This window comes from Carassius auratus, unplaced genomic scaffold, assembly GCF_003368295.1.
Source record: "Carassius auratus strain Wakin unplaced genomic scaffold, ASM336829v1 scaf_tig00044937, whole genome shotgun sequence".
Taxonomy (NCBI): Eukaryota; Metazoa; Chordata; class Actinopteri; order Cypriniformes; family Cyprinidae; genus Carassius; species Carassius auratus.
Window position 1 is genome coordinate 70795 of NW_020526864.1, and position 16752 is coordinate 87546.

Sequence of the window (16752 nt, forward strand, 5' to 3'; positions counted from 1 at the left end):
TTCATTTTATATATTAGAATACATGCATTATAATTAATATTATTATTTATTATACAAATTTTTGTACCAAAGTTTTATTCTGCACAATGACATACATTTATAAAAATCCTATTTAAGGACTCTAGAGATAGATAAAAAAAAATTGATATATTGACATAATTTTAGTTATATCACTCTCTAACACTAACGATCAAATACAACCTTTGACATTCTAGTAGTGAAAAAGGAATGCACAACTATGTATTTGGTCTCATTATGAGCCATTTAATAAATAATAAAATGCATAATAATTTCAGCCACAAAATGAAGCGGTCACATTTAACTGAAGTGCATTTCCAGCAGTATTGTCCTCTGGAGCATCACACACCTGGGCTTCTCCTGCGTCTCGATGAGGCGGATGACGTCCTCCATCCACAGCATGAGGTCACGCACCATACTGAAGAAGCGGAACTTGTCTCCGGTGTCCAGCAGCCGTGTCCTCCGGCCCTCGCAGGCCTCCAGCAGACTCCTCCAGGCCTCCAGCACCTCGCCTTCACGCCGCTGGATGTCGTCCGCTTTGTCTCCGGCATACGCTGACTGCAGACGCACGGCGTCCTCCTGCAGCTGCCGAACCTGAGCACACCGGCAGAGAAACACCTCCTCATGCAGCAGACATATATAGCAATAAATAAACCTCCTCATGTCACGGACAGTGCATTTAGCCAAGTGAACCGATTCCTTTGTTGTGCAATATTAGTGTCTCATAATTCACCTTCAGAGGTTAATGGAGCACGGACGAAAGCTGAGGGACAAATCTGTATAGTGCTATTTGAGAAAGGACTTTACTGAGGAAAGCATTTCCAACTTTTTGAAGGATTAGATGTTTTTATGCTATTCATTGTAGACACTTGTTCAATATGAATGATATATTAAATAAACATTAAAAAAAAATCTAAATTATATATATTTAATTTATAAAACCGCGACATTACTTTTTAATTATTTAAAATATTATATTATTTATTTAAATATATATGTTAATTATTTAATTTTTTTTATTATTATATTTATATTTTATTACTAGGTTATCTTGTATAAAACAGCATGTATATATATATATATATATATATATATATATATATATATATATATATATATCCGTGTGTAATTCTATACAAATTTAGAATAAATTTTTATGATAAGCCATAAAAAAGATAAAAAAGACATTAACAACAGTAAGATTGCTAAATGTTATTTAAAAAGAAAATATATTTTAACATGTAATTTATTTTCAGCATATAGTTAATCAAATAAATACAGCCTTGGTGAGCATAATACATTAAAAATCTTTATTATTTTAAACTATATATATATATGATATAACAGTATTTTTTTATATATTCATATTTTACAACATTTATTTTATGTTTTTATAACACAGACATTTTTTGTTCTGAACAGTGACAATCTAATTTGATCTATGGTCTGAAAAAAATATATATTTATAGTAATATTATAATATATAATATTGTAAAACATTTTATCAATCTATCCAAATGACTTTAGTGTATTAATATCTGTGTGTTTCTGGATCTGAGCGACGCACCTGTGTCCCGAGAGCTTGGATGTCGTGTTCAAACGTGGTGTGCATCCTCTGCAAGGTTTCCACCGTGTTCTGGTCTCGTCCCAGCTCTTCTGGAAGCTTCTTGTGTTTGTCCAGGATGCGTCCCAGGATCTCCTTGGCGTCGTGGTAGAACTTGTGCAGCTCGTAGGATGCGGCAAGAATCTGTGTGCGTGTGTCGATGAGCTCCAGCAGATCGGCCCAGGCCTCGTTCAGGCCGTCCTTCCACTCGGCCACAGTCGCTGCGTCAGTGTGCCCTGCGTTTATCAGCTCGTCAGCCATACGGTTCACGCCGTCCACGCGCTCCTGACCGATGTTCCCCGTGTCACGAGCGAATTCACGGAAACGCTCCTGCAACATCTGCGAGAGAGGAACATGCATTTACTACATGATCAAATGTGAACAAACTTTACCTTCATTTACATGCTGCATTACTGCTCATTAATATTAATTAGGTCAAATAATGTTCACCCAAACTGATTTTAGATCATTCTATTAGATTCTATTCTGTAAGCTTAATAAATTCAGAATTATATTTTCAGAACAATAATTTTATATATTTATTATTAAAAATAATTTATCTTTATAATCATGCTGGATATGTTTGTCAGGGTGACAAATATTTATATTATTTATCAGTAATAAAAGATTTGTTTAATTTGTAAAAAAACTGAAATACAGCTGTTGACATTTTTTAAGTATATATATATACATATATATATATATATATATATATATATATATATACATACATATATATATATATATATATATATATATATATATATATATATATATATATATACATATATATATATATATATACACACACACACACACACATATATATATATATATATATATATATATATATATATATATATATAATTATTTATTCATTGTAATATTGCATTATTGTTAAAATCTTTTTCTATATAAATTTTATTAGCATATATTTTTTCATATATATTTATTGCTATACATTATTTTCTTGTATTTAAAATGTTAACATATTAATTTAATAATAAACTAATTTTTTAATCACATTTTAAGCCACTGCAGAGCATTTAATATTGAGAATAAAAAGACTGAAAGAATTAAAAATCTATTATTTTAGCTTTATCACACAGTCCCAATGACTGTAGATTAACCCCAACACTAAAATGAAAATGTTGACAATATGAGTGTGTTAGAATTGTTTTTTCGCACTCACAGTGACATGTTCGTAGTCTTGTCCGAGTTCGTGAGATCCAGCCACCACTTCTCTCTCGGCGATCCACTGCTCCAGATCATCCACCTCCCGGTTGAGCTGGAAGAGGCGGAAGCGCTCCTCCAGTTTTCCTCTCCTCTCCTCTGATAGGTCCTTCAGTCCGGCGTACAGCTTATCCACCTGTGACTGACGCATGCCGATCCTCTCACTACAGCACAGGCACATCACATGTTCAGCATAAAATGATAATCACAGGTGCAAAGATTAAGATCTGATTTAATATACGAACATTAGAGTGCACATCTAATTCAGATCAATTAAAAATCCACATCAAAGTTGGAATCAGATTCAGAATCAAAATTAGATTCAGATCTAGGTTTCAAAACCAGAATTGAATCAGTTTAAAGTTCAAATCCATATTTAAAATCCAAATCAGAATCATATTAGATTTGAATCCAGATTAAGAATCAAAGTCAAGAGCAATTTTTGAGAGTGCACATCTAATTCAGATCAATTTAAAATCCACATCAAAGTTTAAATCAGATTCAAAATCAAAATAAGATTTAGATCTAGGTTTCAGAAAATCAGTTTAAAGTTAAAATCCATATTTCAAAATCCATATTTAGAATCAGAATCGTATTAGATTTTAATTCAGATTAAGAATCAAAGTCAAGAGCAATTTTTGATTCAGATTCGAAATCAGATTAACATTTTGGATATAGAATCAAGGTCAGTTTTAGAATCCAATTTCAATATTTAAATCCAGATTTAGAATCAAATCAGATTCAGGTTACGAATCAAAGTCAAACTCAGTTTCAGAGGCATAATCAAATTGAGATTCAAATCCAGATTTAAAATCTAAATCAGAATTATGGTCAAAATCAGATTAAGATCCAGATTTAGAATCAAAGTCGGTTTCAGCATTACAGTCAAAAGCAGATTTAGAATCAAAAATGAAAGTCAAAGTTAGTTTTAGAGTCATAATCAGATTCAGATTTAGGTTTCAGAGCCAGAATTGAATCAGTTTAAAGTTCAAATCCATACTTAGAATCCAAATCAGAATTATATTAGATTTGAATCCAGATTAAGAATCAAAGTCAAGGACAACTTTTGAGTCAGAGTTGAAATCAGATTAACATTTTAGATATAGAATCAAGGTCAGTTTTAGAATCCAAATTTGATAAATATTTAAATCCAGATTTAGAATCAAATCAGATTTAGGTTAAGAATCAAAGTCAAACTCAGTTTCAGAGGCATAATCAGATTAAGAATCAAATCCAGATTTAGAATCAAAGTCGGTTTCGGCATAACAGTCAAAAGCAGATTTAGAATCAAAAATGAGAAAGTCAAAGTTAGTTTTAGTTAATCAGAGGTGCAAAGATTAAGTTTTGATTTAAATACAAACATTAGAGTGTACATCTAATTCAGATCAATTAAAAATCCAGATCAAAGTTAGAATCAGATTCAGAGTCAAAATCAGATTCAGATCATGGTTTCAGAGCCAGAATTGAATTAGTTTAAAGTTCAAATCCATACTTAGAATCCAAATCCGAATTATATTAGATTTGAATCCAGATTAAGAATCAAAGTCAAGGGCAATTTTTGAGTCAGAGTCAAAATCAAATAAACATTTTGGAGTAAGAATCAAGGTCAGTTTTAGAATACAAATTTGATAAATATTTAAATCCAGATTTAGAATCAAATCAGATTTAGGTTAAGAATCAAAGTCAAACTAAGTTTCAGAGACATAATCAGATTAAGATTCAAATCCAGATTTAGAATCAAAGTCGGTTTCAGCATTACAATCAAAAGCAGATTTAGATTAAAAAATGAAATTCAAAGTTAGTTTGAGAGTCAAAATCAGATTCAGATCTAAAACCAGAATCAAACAGAATTCAGATTTAAATCCACTAGATTCAAGTATAGTCAAAAACAGATTTAGACTGAGATTTACAAACCAAAAAAATTAAAAAGACAAAGTTAGTTTTAGAGTCAAAATCAGATTCATATTTAAATTTTGAGAACCACATTCAGGTTTAGAATCAATTTCAAAATCATTTAAATCCATGTCAGAGATCTAAAAAAAATCTAAAAATCACATTTAGAATCAAAGCTAAAGTCAGTTTTAGAGTCAAATTCAGATTCATATTAATATTCAAAGTCAACATTCGATTTTTAGTTTTAAAGTTAATATCAGATTGAGAGCCCAGACCCAGATTCAGATTAAGTGTGAAAGCGTGTTCTGTACCTCTCAGGGTGGTTGGTGGCCACCAGGCCTCGGCTGGTCTTGGAAAGCTGGTGCACGGTTTCAGCATAGTCCTCCACCGCCTGCTCCAGGATCTGGTGCTTCTTCAGCATGGCCACCGAACTCTGCTCATCCTGAGAACAACAACAGAGACATTTCAGAAAAGCAGCACGTAAATACAGAACTGCTAAAGTGAACACCATTTTGGTTTAAACAGGACACTACATGTGACCTAATAGATATCACTATATTTAATTAATCATAATACATTAAGATGTTGAATTTTGTGATTAAGTGATGTTCAATATCTCTTTTTTTTATAAACAAATATAAATCAGGAAATATATTCATCAAGCGAGAACAAAAATATATGTTCAATCATGTTTTTTGGAATGAAATGCATTGCATTTGAAATTACAGACAAAAATAGATCAGATTTACTCACTTAAATGTTTACTTTGGATGTTTCTTTCAACTAGTCTGAAATAAGACATTACGAAAGCAAAAAAGCATAGAGTCGTCATTAACTTAGGAGGCATTACTTACGTCTCCTTTAAGTTTAACTTAAAGAAGTTATTCATTGAGAGTCAGTATTGTCAAGAATAATTTTGCAAACTAAATTCTGCTGCCGTCTTGTTTTCCTGCTTTACTAGTTTGAGATTTTATGCTATGCACATGTTTGGTTTAGTACTGATTGAATGACTTCGGCTACTGTTACTGGTCTGTATGCTCATGATATTGATATCATGATATCATTTTTGTGTGTGTGTGTGTGTGTGTGTGTGTGTGTGCATGAGTGAACTGCAATTGGTTCTATGTATATTATAGTGTACATTTTATAGTGTACATGTATTTCAGAGCATTGTTTAATTTTGTTATATTTGTAGGGTGACAAATGTACCATCAGTCCACCAGCCTTTTGGATAATTCTGGCACATTTATGCATTATTGATGTGCATTCATTTTCCCTGTCAAAATAAATAAAACTAAACTGATTTCATTCACAGTAAGATCCCAGACCTTGGCCTTCTCTTCAGACATCATGTAAAGCTCTTGCTCGCTCATCCAGGCTTCAGCTTCAGCTGCGTCAAAGTAGTACTGCTGGGCTTCATGGGCCTCCTCGAGTCTGGCGTGCCGTCTCTCCGTCTCCTGGATGATCAGGCTCCACAGCCGCTCCAGATCGGACAGACGGACTCGGATGGCCTCTGCATTGGGACTGTCGGTCTTCAGGATGCTCTGGCTGCGCTCGAGTATGTCGTCACAGCGCGGCTGATGGCCCTGGATCTCCTTCTGTAATGTCTGTGGATAAATGTGCATTTGAGTAAGCGTGCACCTCATGCACATTTCAGCTCAAATCATCATGACATCACATGTGAAGCCATGCAAAAGATTGGGGTCGGTAAGATCTGCAATGTTTCTGAAAGAAGCTTTTATGTGCACCAAGGCTGCATTAGTTGAAAAAAATGAAAATAACTGCTTCGTATTTAGAAAATATAGTAAAATGTAATTTATTCTTGTTGATTTTTCAGCACTCCAGTCTTCAGTGTCACATGATCCTTCAGAAATCATTCTAATATGTGACTCTGGAGCACAAAAGCAGTCTTAAGAATCTGGGGTGTATTTGTAGCAATAGCCAAAAATACATTGTGTGGGTGAAAATTATAGATTTTTCTTTTATGCCTCAATCATTAGGATATTAAGTAAAGATCATGTTCCATCGAGATAATTAACCGTAAATATATCAAAACTTCATTTTTGATTAGTAATATGCATTGCTCAGAATTCATTTGAACAACTTTAAAGATGATTTTCTCAGTATTTAGATTTTTTTGCATCCCTCAGATTCCAGATTTTCTAATAGTTGTATCTCAGACAAATATTGTCTGATCCTAACAAACCAGAAATCAATGGAGAGATGAGTTATTATTCAGCTTTCAGATGATGTATACATCTCAATTAAAAAAAAAAAAAAAAACACTTAAGACTGGTTTTGTGGTCAAGGGTTTTATTTTATTTTATTTTATTTTATTATTCATGTTGAAAAACTGTCGTGCTGCTTCATATGTTTGTGGCAAAATAAATTCTTTGATGAATAAAACAAAGCATTTCTAAAATCTAAATATTTTACTCATTTTCAGTGTTATTTTAGTTTTTATTAACATTTTGAAACAGTTTTTATTCATATAGCTTCCATTTTCATTCTAAAATTAGTTGAAGTTACAGTCATTTTGTTGTTGTATTTAGTAGTTTTTTCAACATCAATAGTTTTTTATTTTATATATATATATAGTTTGTTTCATTTAAAACTGAACATTCCGAATATCTTAACTGTCACTCTTGATCAATTCCATGCATCCTTGCTGAATAAAAGCATTAATTTTTGAAAAAAAACAACAACCTTTCAACGGTATTGTTCTACAAACCGAAATCTATAACCCAAAACGTCATTTTTACGCCATTTTCCAGGTCACTCTGAATGAATCTCAAATCAAAAACATCTCTAGTTTGCGTTTCTTCTGAAATACCAGTAAATATGAATCTAGAATACATTACCTGGTTCTTCTTGATGAGCAGCTGAACAGTCTGTAAATTATGGCCATGGTCTGTTGACGTAGCGAGAGGCATCCGCTCCTCCACCCAGAGCTGAGGAGAAACATGGAGTTAAACTCAGCTCCACATTCACACGCACATATAAACCCAAACTCACAATCTCATCCTCCATGTCGCGGTTAAACTGATGGATCTCTCGAGAGGCCATGAGGAAGTTCTTCCGTTTCTGCAACGGCTCCAGCAGCTCCTTAAACTTCAGCTCCACCTCCTTCCGGCGTCCATCGACCTCATCCGTGTCCCTTCCTTCCTGTCTCAACACATGAGCTTGAGACTGGAGCTCCTCCACCTCCTTCTGACGCACCTCCACCTGGTTCTCCAGCATCTGGACACAGAGGAGAAGAGTGAGTCTGGTGCTTCAGGACATACACACAGCCGTCAGCTCGGATCGTCTCAAACCTGTTGTTTCTTCAGCAGGATGCTGACGCTGGTCAGATCTTTGCCGTAGTCGTCCGATTGGATCTGACCCTCCAGACCCCCCAGCCATTTGTCCAGATCGGCGCAGCTCTGCGTGAAGAGCTCGGCTTTGTTGGCGTCAAACAGACACTGGGCTTTAGTCTGAGTCTTGGTCTCCAGCTCGGTCCACATCTCCTTCAGCGCCGCCAGCTTCTCCTTCACCACGGCTTCTGTCTCCGGCTTCTCCGAGACCAGCTGCGTCCCTTCCTGAAGACAGACAGAGATTACACTGCATTACACAGCTAGAACCAGATTACAGTGACATCCATGCATTTAGCAGACGCTTTTACCCAGAATGCTTTGTCGGAGAGCAGCAGTATCTGTGATGTACTATTATAGGTTAATAAGACAACTGGATTAGGAAGCAAGCTAGAAAATGAGAAAAAAGCATTTGAAAAACGAATGAATGATGTTTGTTTGTAGTTTTAAAGTCAGGAATATTATTCTAAGGATACACTGATGTAGTATGGAACCCTGTATCTGACATGGAATAAAAAAATATTTTTATCTAACAATTCTGAATTATAGATTTTTCTTTTATGGCAAAAATCATAAGATATTAAATAAAGATCATGTTCCATGGAGATAATTTGTAAATTTCCTACCGTAAATATATCAAAACTTAATTTTTGATTAGTAACATGCATTGCAAAGAAATGTGATTTTCTCAATATTTCGATTTTTCTTGCACCCTCAGATTCCAGATCTCAGCCAAATATTGTCCGATCCAAATAAAACCATGCATCAATGGAAAAAAATATTCATCTTTCAGATGATGTATAATCTCAATTACAAAAAACATTTCACCATTTTTTTTTCTGTCACAGAATAAAAAAAATAAAAATGTTTTTGCAACTTTTTAATCTTATATTTATCTCCAAATTGCATGTTTACATTAAAAAATACACTGAATTGTGCTAAAAGAAGTTACAATCGCTTTTTCTTTTTTTTGTGTGTTGGAAACAGGCTTCCATAATATAAAAAAAAAAAAAATGCATTCTTTTTTTATAGCTTTTAAAAAAAATTATTTTATTATAGCTGGTGATCAATATTTTAAGAATCCTTAATAAATATCAGGAAATTATCATAAATGATGCACACTGACATATTAAGTCAAGTATAAGCGAGTTAGACTTAAATTAGGAAAAAAATATGTAAGTGATGAAAGAAAAATATTTTTGGTTTCCTTTTAAATTACGTTTATTTTTATTATGTCCTTTGCGGATATTTCTTCATGTTTTAACTATAACACTTTCAACATTTTGGTTTTCAAATCCTGATCAAATCAATATCTCACACAAAAAAAAAACAATGCAATTTCCCTTCCTGATTAAATTGTGTCTTATTATTGTCTTAATATTAATGCTATAACACACAATGCATTAAGGAATTACTGAATGCATGTTTTTATTGTCTAGTATAAAACATATTTACTTATTTGATTTTCACACTGGTAAAATTGCAAAAAAAAAAAAAAAAAGATGACATAATTTAAGATGTAAATGGAATGCTCTTAAATGAAATGCACTGATAACTGACCTTCTCGATTTTGTCCAGCCACTCTTTGTTGGACTGCAGTTCGGCCATGAAGGCCTGGTGTTTGAGCCATTTGCTGTGCAGGTTGCGAGCTTCATCGTAGGACATGTCCTGTGCCGTCAGCATCTTCTCATTGATCCACAGAGACAGCTGAGCAGAGGACACACAACAGTCAAGCTAGGATGTGATGGATTGGATTTATTTTGAACTAAAACTCAAACTACATAATACATTTTCTTTACTTGAAATAAGTAAATGTTAAATATATATATATATATATTTTTAATCTCAGGTAGTTTTCAGCAACATTTTTCATATTAATTTATTTTTACGTGATGTACTAAAATAACTAAAAATTAAAAATAAGAAGAAATTAGCAGACCTATTTAAAAATGTATAATAATAATAAACTAAATAAATTCCAGGAAAAAAAAAATCCAAACAACAAAATTGCTTAAACTATAATTAAAATTAAAATAGAGAATATATGCATAAAAATATTATTAAAAACAATAATAGTATCCAGATCATATCAGGGTCATACACTAACACTAACAATTCTAAAATAAATAACATAAAATAAATAAAAACTATTTCGTTTCTCATTTTCTTTTAGTTTACGTTGATATAATAAAATAACCAAGACTAATAATAAAAATAAAAAAACAGAAAAGAGACCAGGGTAATCATTAAAACGAATACGAAAAATGCCAAAAACACACAACAGAATTAAATGACAATATAAATTGAACACTTGTTCTCAGTGACTAGAATAGAATAGAATCAAATAGAATAGAATAGAATAGAATTGAGCAGAATAGAATTGAATAGAATCAAATAGAATAGAACAGAATTGAATAGAATTGAATCAAATAGAATAGAATAGATTCAAATAGAATAGAATAAAATAAAATAGAATCAAATCGAATAAAATAAAATAAAATAGAATAAAATAGAATAAAATAGAATTGAATAGAATTGAATAGAATCAAATAGAATAGAATCGAAAATAATCAAATAGAATTGAATCAAATAGAATAGAATAGAATCGAATAGAATAGAATCGAATCAAATAGAATAGAATCAAATAGAATATAATAGAATATAATAGAATATAATAGAATATAATAGAATGTAATAGAATCAAAAAGAATCAAATAGAATAGAATAGAATTGAATAGAATAGAATCAAATAGAATAGAATTGAATCAAATAGAATAGAATCAAATAGAATTGAATAGAATAGAATAGAATCAAATAGAATCGAATCGAATAGAGTAACAGGGTCATCTCACCTCTTGACAGTCCTGTAAGAACTTCTGCAGGTCTCTGTTGTCCTTCAGTCTCATGAGCAGCTCCACGGCCGCCTCTCGGTTCTTCTTATGCCTGCAGGTTAAAGGTTGAAGGTCAGTCCCACTCTTAGATCTGTTTCTATCTGTTCTCTTGGACTTGTTTAAGTGTTACCGGTCATCGATGGAGGCTGCTCTCTCCTGGATGCGGTCAGCATTGATGTTTCCGTCACTGGCCAGTCTCCTCCCGGCCTCCACCACACTGTTGATCTTGTCCTCGTTGGCGTCCATGGTGGTCATGAAGTCCTCCTGTTTCTTAATGGCAGCCTCTGCTCCTTCAAGGGTGGTGGGCATCTCGGTGTGAGCCAGAACATACTCCTACAGAAAGATGGAGAATAAATCACTCAGGTGAAGCTTCAAAATAAAGGGTTCAAAAGGGGCTTGTCATAGCTATGAAAAAAACATTTTTGGTTCCTTAAATGATGAGTTTTTTCTTTTCTTTTTTTTACAGTGAAATATTACCATAACACGATGTCTCATTTTGTTAACATTTATATTTAGTAAACTAAAATTACAATATGGCTTAATGCAATTAACAAAAATATGGTTTGAAAATGAAGAAATTAAGAGATCAAAAAAAATAAATAAATAAAAAAAATTAATATTTTAGTTTAAATTAAAAATATTATTATTTTTCTCAAATACTTAATTTAATTTATATATATATATATATATATATATATATATATATATATATATATATATATATATATATATATATATATATATATATATATACATTTATTTAAGCATAATTTTTTGTAAAAAATATTATGGTTCAATTGTAATTAAAATGGTTGAAAATGAAAAAAGATCACGAAAAAAAGGGTATTGTCATTTCAAATATTTAAAATAATATTTTTTTATTACAATTGTAATATTTCTTAATTTGTATAATCCACAGAGCTTTTTCAACTAAAGAGAATCTTGAAAGTTAAAGGTTCTTCATGGAACCATCAATGCCATTGAAAAACCCCTTTATTTTCAAAAGTACACTGGTGTTACCTGGTTGTTGAGGAAAGCCTCGGCTTGTTTGGTGTCTCTGAGGAAGATCTGATAGGCGTGAGACTGCGACAGAAGGTTCTGCCGGTTCTCCCACATCTTGTGAAGCTCGTTCCATCCGGTGTCTAGAGCCTGGAGCCTCTGTCTCAGGAACATGTACTGAGCGTCCGTTTGCCCCTGCGTCACCATCTCGCCCATGTCCCTCATCTTCTGATAGTCTTCTTCGTAGTTGTTAATCTCGTTCTTGATGCCTTCGTGTTGGGCCAGAAGCTTCTCGGCCTCGGCCAGTGTGTTGGGCATGTCCTCAGACGCGATGGCCGTCTGCGTTCGGGAAAGCCAGGACTGGAAATCGTCCAGCTCTCGGAGGAACTGCTGCAGCTTGCTGGCTTCCCCGAGAGACGCCTCACGGTTTCGTAGGGTTTCCTTCATCTCCTCCCAGACGGCGGTGATCTCGGCCAGCCGTCCCGTGATGGCTTTGGCCTGGTCGGGGTGTTCGCCGGCCAATCGCTCCGCCTCGCCGCGGAGGTCGCCCAGTTTGGCTTCGATGGCGGCCAGATCGCGCTCCATGCCGGTGAGCTTGCGTTGGAGGGCCATGACGCCCGTCAGGTCGTTGCCCAGCTCCTGGGTGGACTCGATGACTTTGGTCTTCTCGCGGATCCAGGATTTGGTCTCGTTACAGTCCAGGTGGTAGTTCTGCACGCCCAAAGCCGAGTTGAGGGACTCTTTCTTCTGGTCCACCAAGTCGCGGAATTGACTCCATCTGTGGAAAAGCATCAAGCTCCAGTTTACCAGTTTTAAGAGCTAGTTCAGACTTCCTCCACACAATGCATCTAATAAAGGGAGTTTACCAGTATGATTGGATTTGTTAAGCTAGTTACACTGTGTTCAATAAGAAATGCCAAGGTCATAGATTCAGTCTCCAGAAACACAGATAACTGATCACATGTATATTTTGAGAGTACCATTTTATTTAAGAAGCCCAGTGGGTAAAACAGAATCTATCACGTTAACACGACTGATTGAAATATGGCTTAGTGCAATTATATAAAACATTTGAAAACAAATAAACGAAGACTGATGAAAAATATTTCTGTCATTTAAAATAATATAAAAATTATTATAATTATTATTATATATTTTTTTAAATGCCTGATTTTTTTATTTTACAATGAAGTATTTCGATAGTAATTCTTATTTCGTTTTTTTTTTTTTTACAGGATTTGTTTTTATTTATTTTTATTTAGTAAACCAAAAATGCAATGCAATACTGCAGCTATCAAAAATATGGTTTGAAAATGAAATAAGACAAATGAAAAAAAATATTAGTACTGCAATTAAAAAAATAAAACAATTACAGTGATTCTTATTTTAATTATTTTTCTTAAACAAAATGTTTTTATATAACAGTGAAAAAATATGAAAATAATATTTTTCAGATTTGTGTAATACATGACTGTTTGTTATTTTAAAAAAGTGCATTTGTTTTTTTGGTTTTGAGCATTATTATTTTACACGTGTTTTTAAATATTTTATTTATTCACATTATTTTTCGATCTGTGACTGCAATACATTTGGCGGGAAAATAATCCCATAAGTGTCTAGCAACATATTCTGGTGACCAGCTATACTAGTACTTCCCACAGGTATTTGTGCTTTCTACACAGAGCTTAAAAATACATTTGTCTCCAGCAGAGGATGCTATGACTTGCCTGGTGTTGAGTTTGTCTTGTTGGGTTTTGATGTCTTTCTCGCTCGGGTGTCCGCTGTGAATGAGCTGCCTGGCGATCTGATTGACAACGGCCACGCGTGACGCCTGGTTATTCATTTCAGGCTCCAGACTCTCAAACCTGTAGGGTAATTAAACATTTCATCAAATAATCAGCAGTCCTGAAGAATCATGTTTTACAATCAGGGCCAATTTGTCCTTGAGAAATGGAGAATGTGATACCTGGCCACACTAGAGTGAGTTCAATCTGTTATCGAGCTCTGATGATCATTTGTTCTGCTGTTCTCCAGCGGCGTGACTCAGCATGAACAGCTGTAGCGGTAAACGCTCCTAATTACGCTGGCTTGAAAAAGCCAAAATTATACTACTTAAATTTATTAGTCATTATTATTTTTCTTCAAGCTACATCCACCCAACTGGTCTCAGACCTTCAGACTCCTGAACACCCTAGAAACCTTCTAGAAGCAACACAGAACACACTAATAACCATCTTGCAACATCCTTGCAAGAACCAACCCAGCAATCCGTTTATCTGAGAGGCTGCATGAACTTAAAAATGTAAAAACGTGTAAAAATCCTTAATTTAAAAATGCATAAAAATGTACATCCCACTTAAAATTGCTCCACACGTTTAAAACTACAATTTAAAGCTTTTTAAACTACCTAAAACTTAAAAAAAAAACTTCAAAATCTATTAAGCTACTTCAAAATTAACATTTATTCTGAATGCACATATTTAAACTTTCAAACTCAAAACTGCTTCAAGCTTTTAAAACTATTTCAAATTGAAAACGTTACATTTTTAAAACTTATTCAAACCTAAAACGTTTTCAAAATATACGTCTTTTTTTAAAGCTACTTCAAACTTAAAATTGTTTCTTAGTGCATACTGAAACTTTCAAACTTAAAACTGCTTCAAGCTTTTAAAACTACATTTAACTTAAAACTGCTTTAAATTAAAAAAATTTTAAACGGTCAACCTTAAAATGCCTCCAAACCGTGAATTTTTTAAAACTACTTCAAACTACGAACTTCTTCATGCTTCAGACTTTTCAAATTAAATCAAACTCAAAACTGCTTAAAGCTTTTAAAACTACTTTTAACTTAAAACTGCTTTAAATTTAAGTTTTTAAAAACGGTCAAACTTAAAATGTCTCCACACCGTGAATTTTTTAAAACTATTTCAAACTACAAACTTCTTCATGCTTCAGACTTTTCAAATTAAATGAAACTCAAAACTGCTTAAAGCTTTTAAAACTACTTTTAACTTAAAACTGCTTTAAATGAAAGATTTTAAAATACTTCAAATTTAAAACTGCTATCAACCTTTAAAAACCATGTAAAAATGAAAACACCTTTAAACCTTGCAGTTTTAAAACTAATTCAAACTTCAAACATCAAGCTTTTTTAAACTACAATGGCGTTTTTTATTGCCATGTTGAAAAAAAAATCTAAAGTTACGAGATTAGTTGTAATATTTTGCGAATAAAGTAGAAATTATGAGAATAAAGTCGTAGTAGGCCTACTACGAGATTAAATTGGAAATAATATGAGAATAAAGTCTAAATGTTTCGAGAATAAAGTAATCGAAACATTTCAACTTTATTCTCGTAATATTTAGACTTTATTCTTGTAATCTTAGATAAAAAAAAATTTTCAACGTGGCACTAAAATGGCGTTGTAGTAAACTACTTAGAATTTAAGACCTTTTCGAATAATACAACCTTTTAAAACTATTTCAGACTTAAAAATACAAAAATTCTTCAAACTTAAAAACTGCTTCAAAGTTTTAGCTTTATAAAGCACTTGAAACTCATTCAAACCTTGCATTTTTAAAACTGCTTCAAAATGTAAGCTTTTTAAATGATATCAAACTTTAAACCCCTTCAAGCTTCTAAAACGACTTTTTTAGATTCAAGTTTTTAAAGATAATTAAAATGTAACATTAGAATGTAATTTAACAACTTTGAAACCATCGGGATAGGTTTTCTCAAGCCAACATCAAACATTTAAAACTGACACAAATCAAGCAATAGCTCAAAAACTGCAAAAAGTTAGTTAAATTTGCATGCCACAAATTTCAACTAATCAGCACAAGCCTGTAATAAATATGACCACAAATACACAGCCTTGACCTCTCACCTGTGTTGAATGACCTCCAGGTCCTCCAGTTTCTCTGGGATCTCCATGCTGTTGAGCCACTGCTCCTTCTCGTCAATCCAGTGCTCACACGCGTCCGCCTCGCTGAACATCTTATAGAGCGCCAGGGCGTCCTGCAGGGCCTGTTTCCTCAGTCTGCTGAGCTCGGAGACCTCCTTATAGCGTTCCTCGATGCCTGCTAGCCGCTCATTGACGTTGGCAGCCTGCACCTGTTCGGGAGGAAGGGACTGGGCCTGTTCGTGAAGAGCGTCGATCACCGAGCGATAACTAGCGACCTCGGCCGAGGCGTCTTTGTGTTTCTTGACCAAAGCTTGAGTGGAGAATTCATCATGGCCGACGTCAGCGGTGGAGACGATTCGAAGCGCGTCTAAAGTCCAGGCGTCGACGTCATCCGCATCGGCCTGGAACTGGTGAAGGCTGCAAGCCTCTTCAAGGCGCATTTTCCTCACCGCAGCCAGCTGTTCCAGAGCGGCCCATTGGGCCTGGACGTCAGCGATGCGTTCGCGAATCTTATCTTCGGCAAAGTGCCCAGAATCCGCCATGGCTTGACCTTCACGCACCGTGTGCTGGAGGTGACCGGAGCGGCCGCTCATTTCATCTTCAAGAGCACGGTGTTGACTCAAAAGACGCACGGCGCCCGTCAGATCCTTGCCGCAGTCGTCCGAAGACAGGATCTGCTCTTTCTCGCGAATCCAGCCCTCCTCCTCCGCCATCTCCCAGAAGAACTTCCAGAGTCGGCGGGACTCTTCCAGACGAGCGCGGCGCTCCGCTGCCAGCTGGGTCAGCTCCTGATAGCAGAACTCCATGTGTGCCACACGGTCACGGATGACCTGAGGGTCACAGGGTTTGTAGCCTGCTTCG

At 34.3% G+C, this 16752-nt stretch overlaps 1 pseudogene; it reads right to left on the reverse strand.

Moving 5' to 3' along the window:
* The window catches only part of LOC113087629 (spectrin beta chain, non-erythrocytic 1-like), a 44471-nt pseudogene that overhangs the window by 12686 nt on the left and 15033 nt on the right, over positions 1–16752 (reverse strand).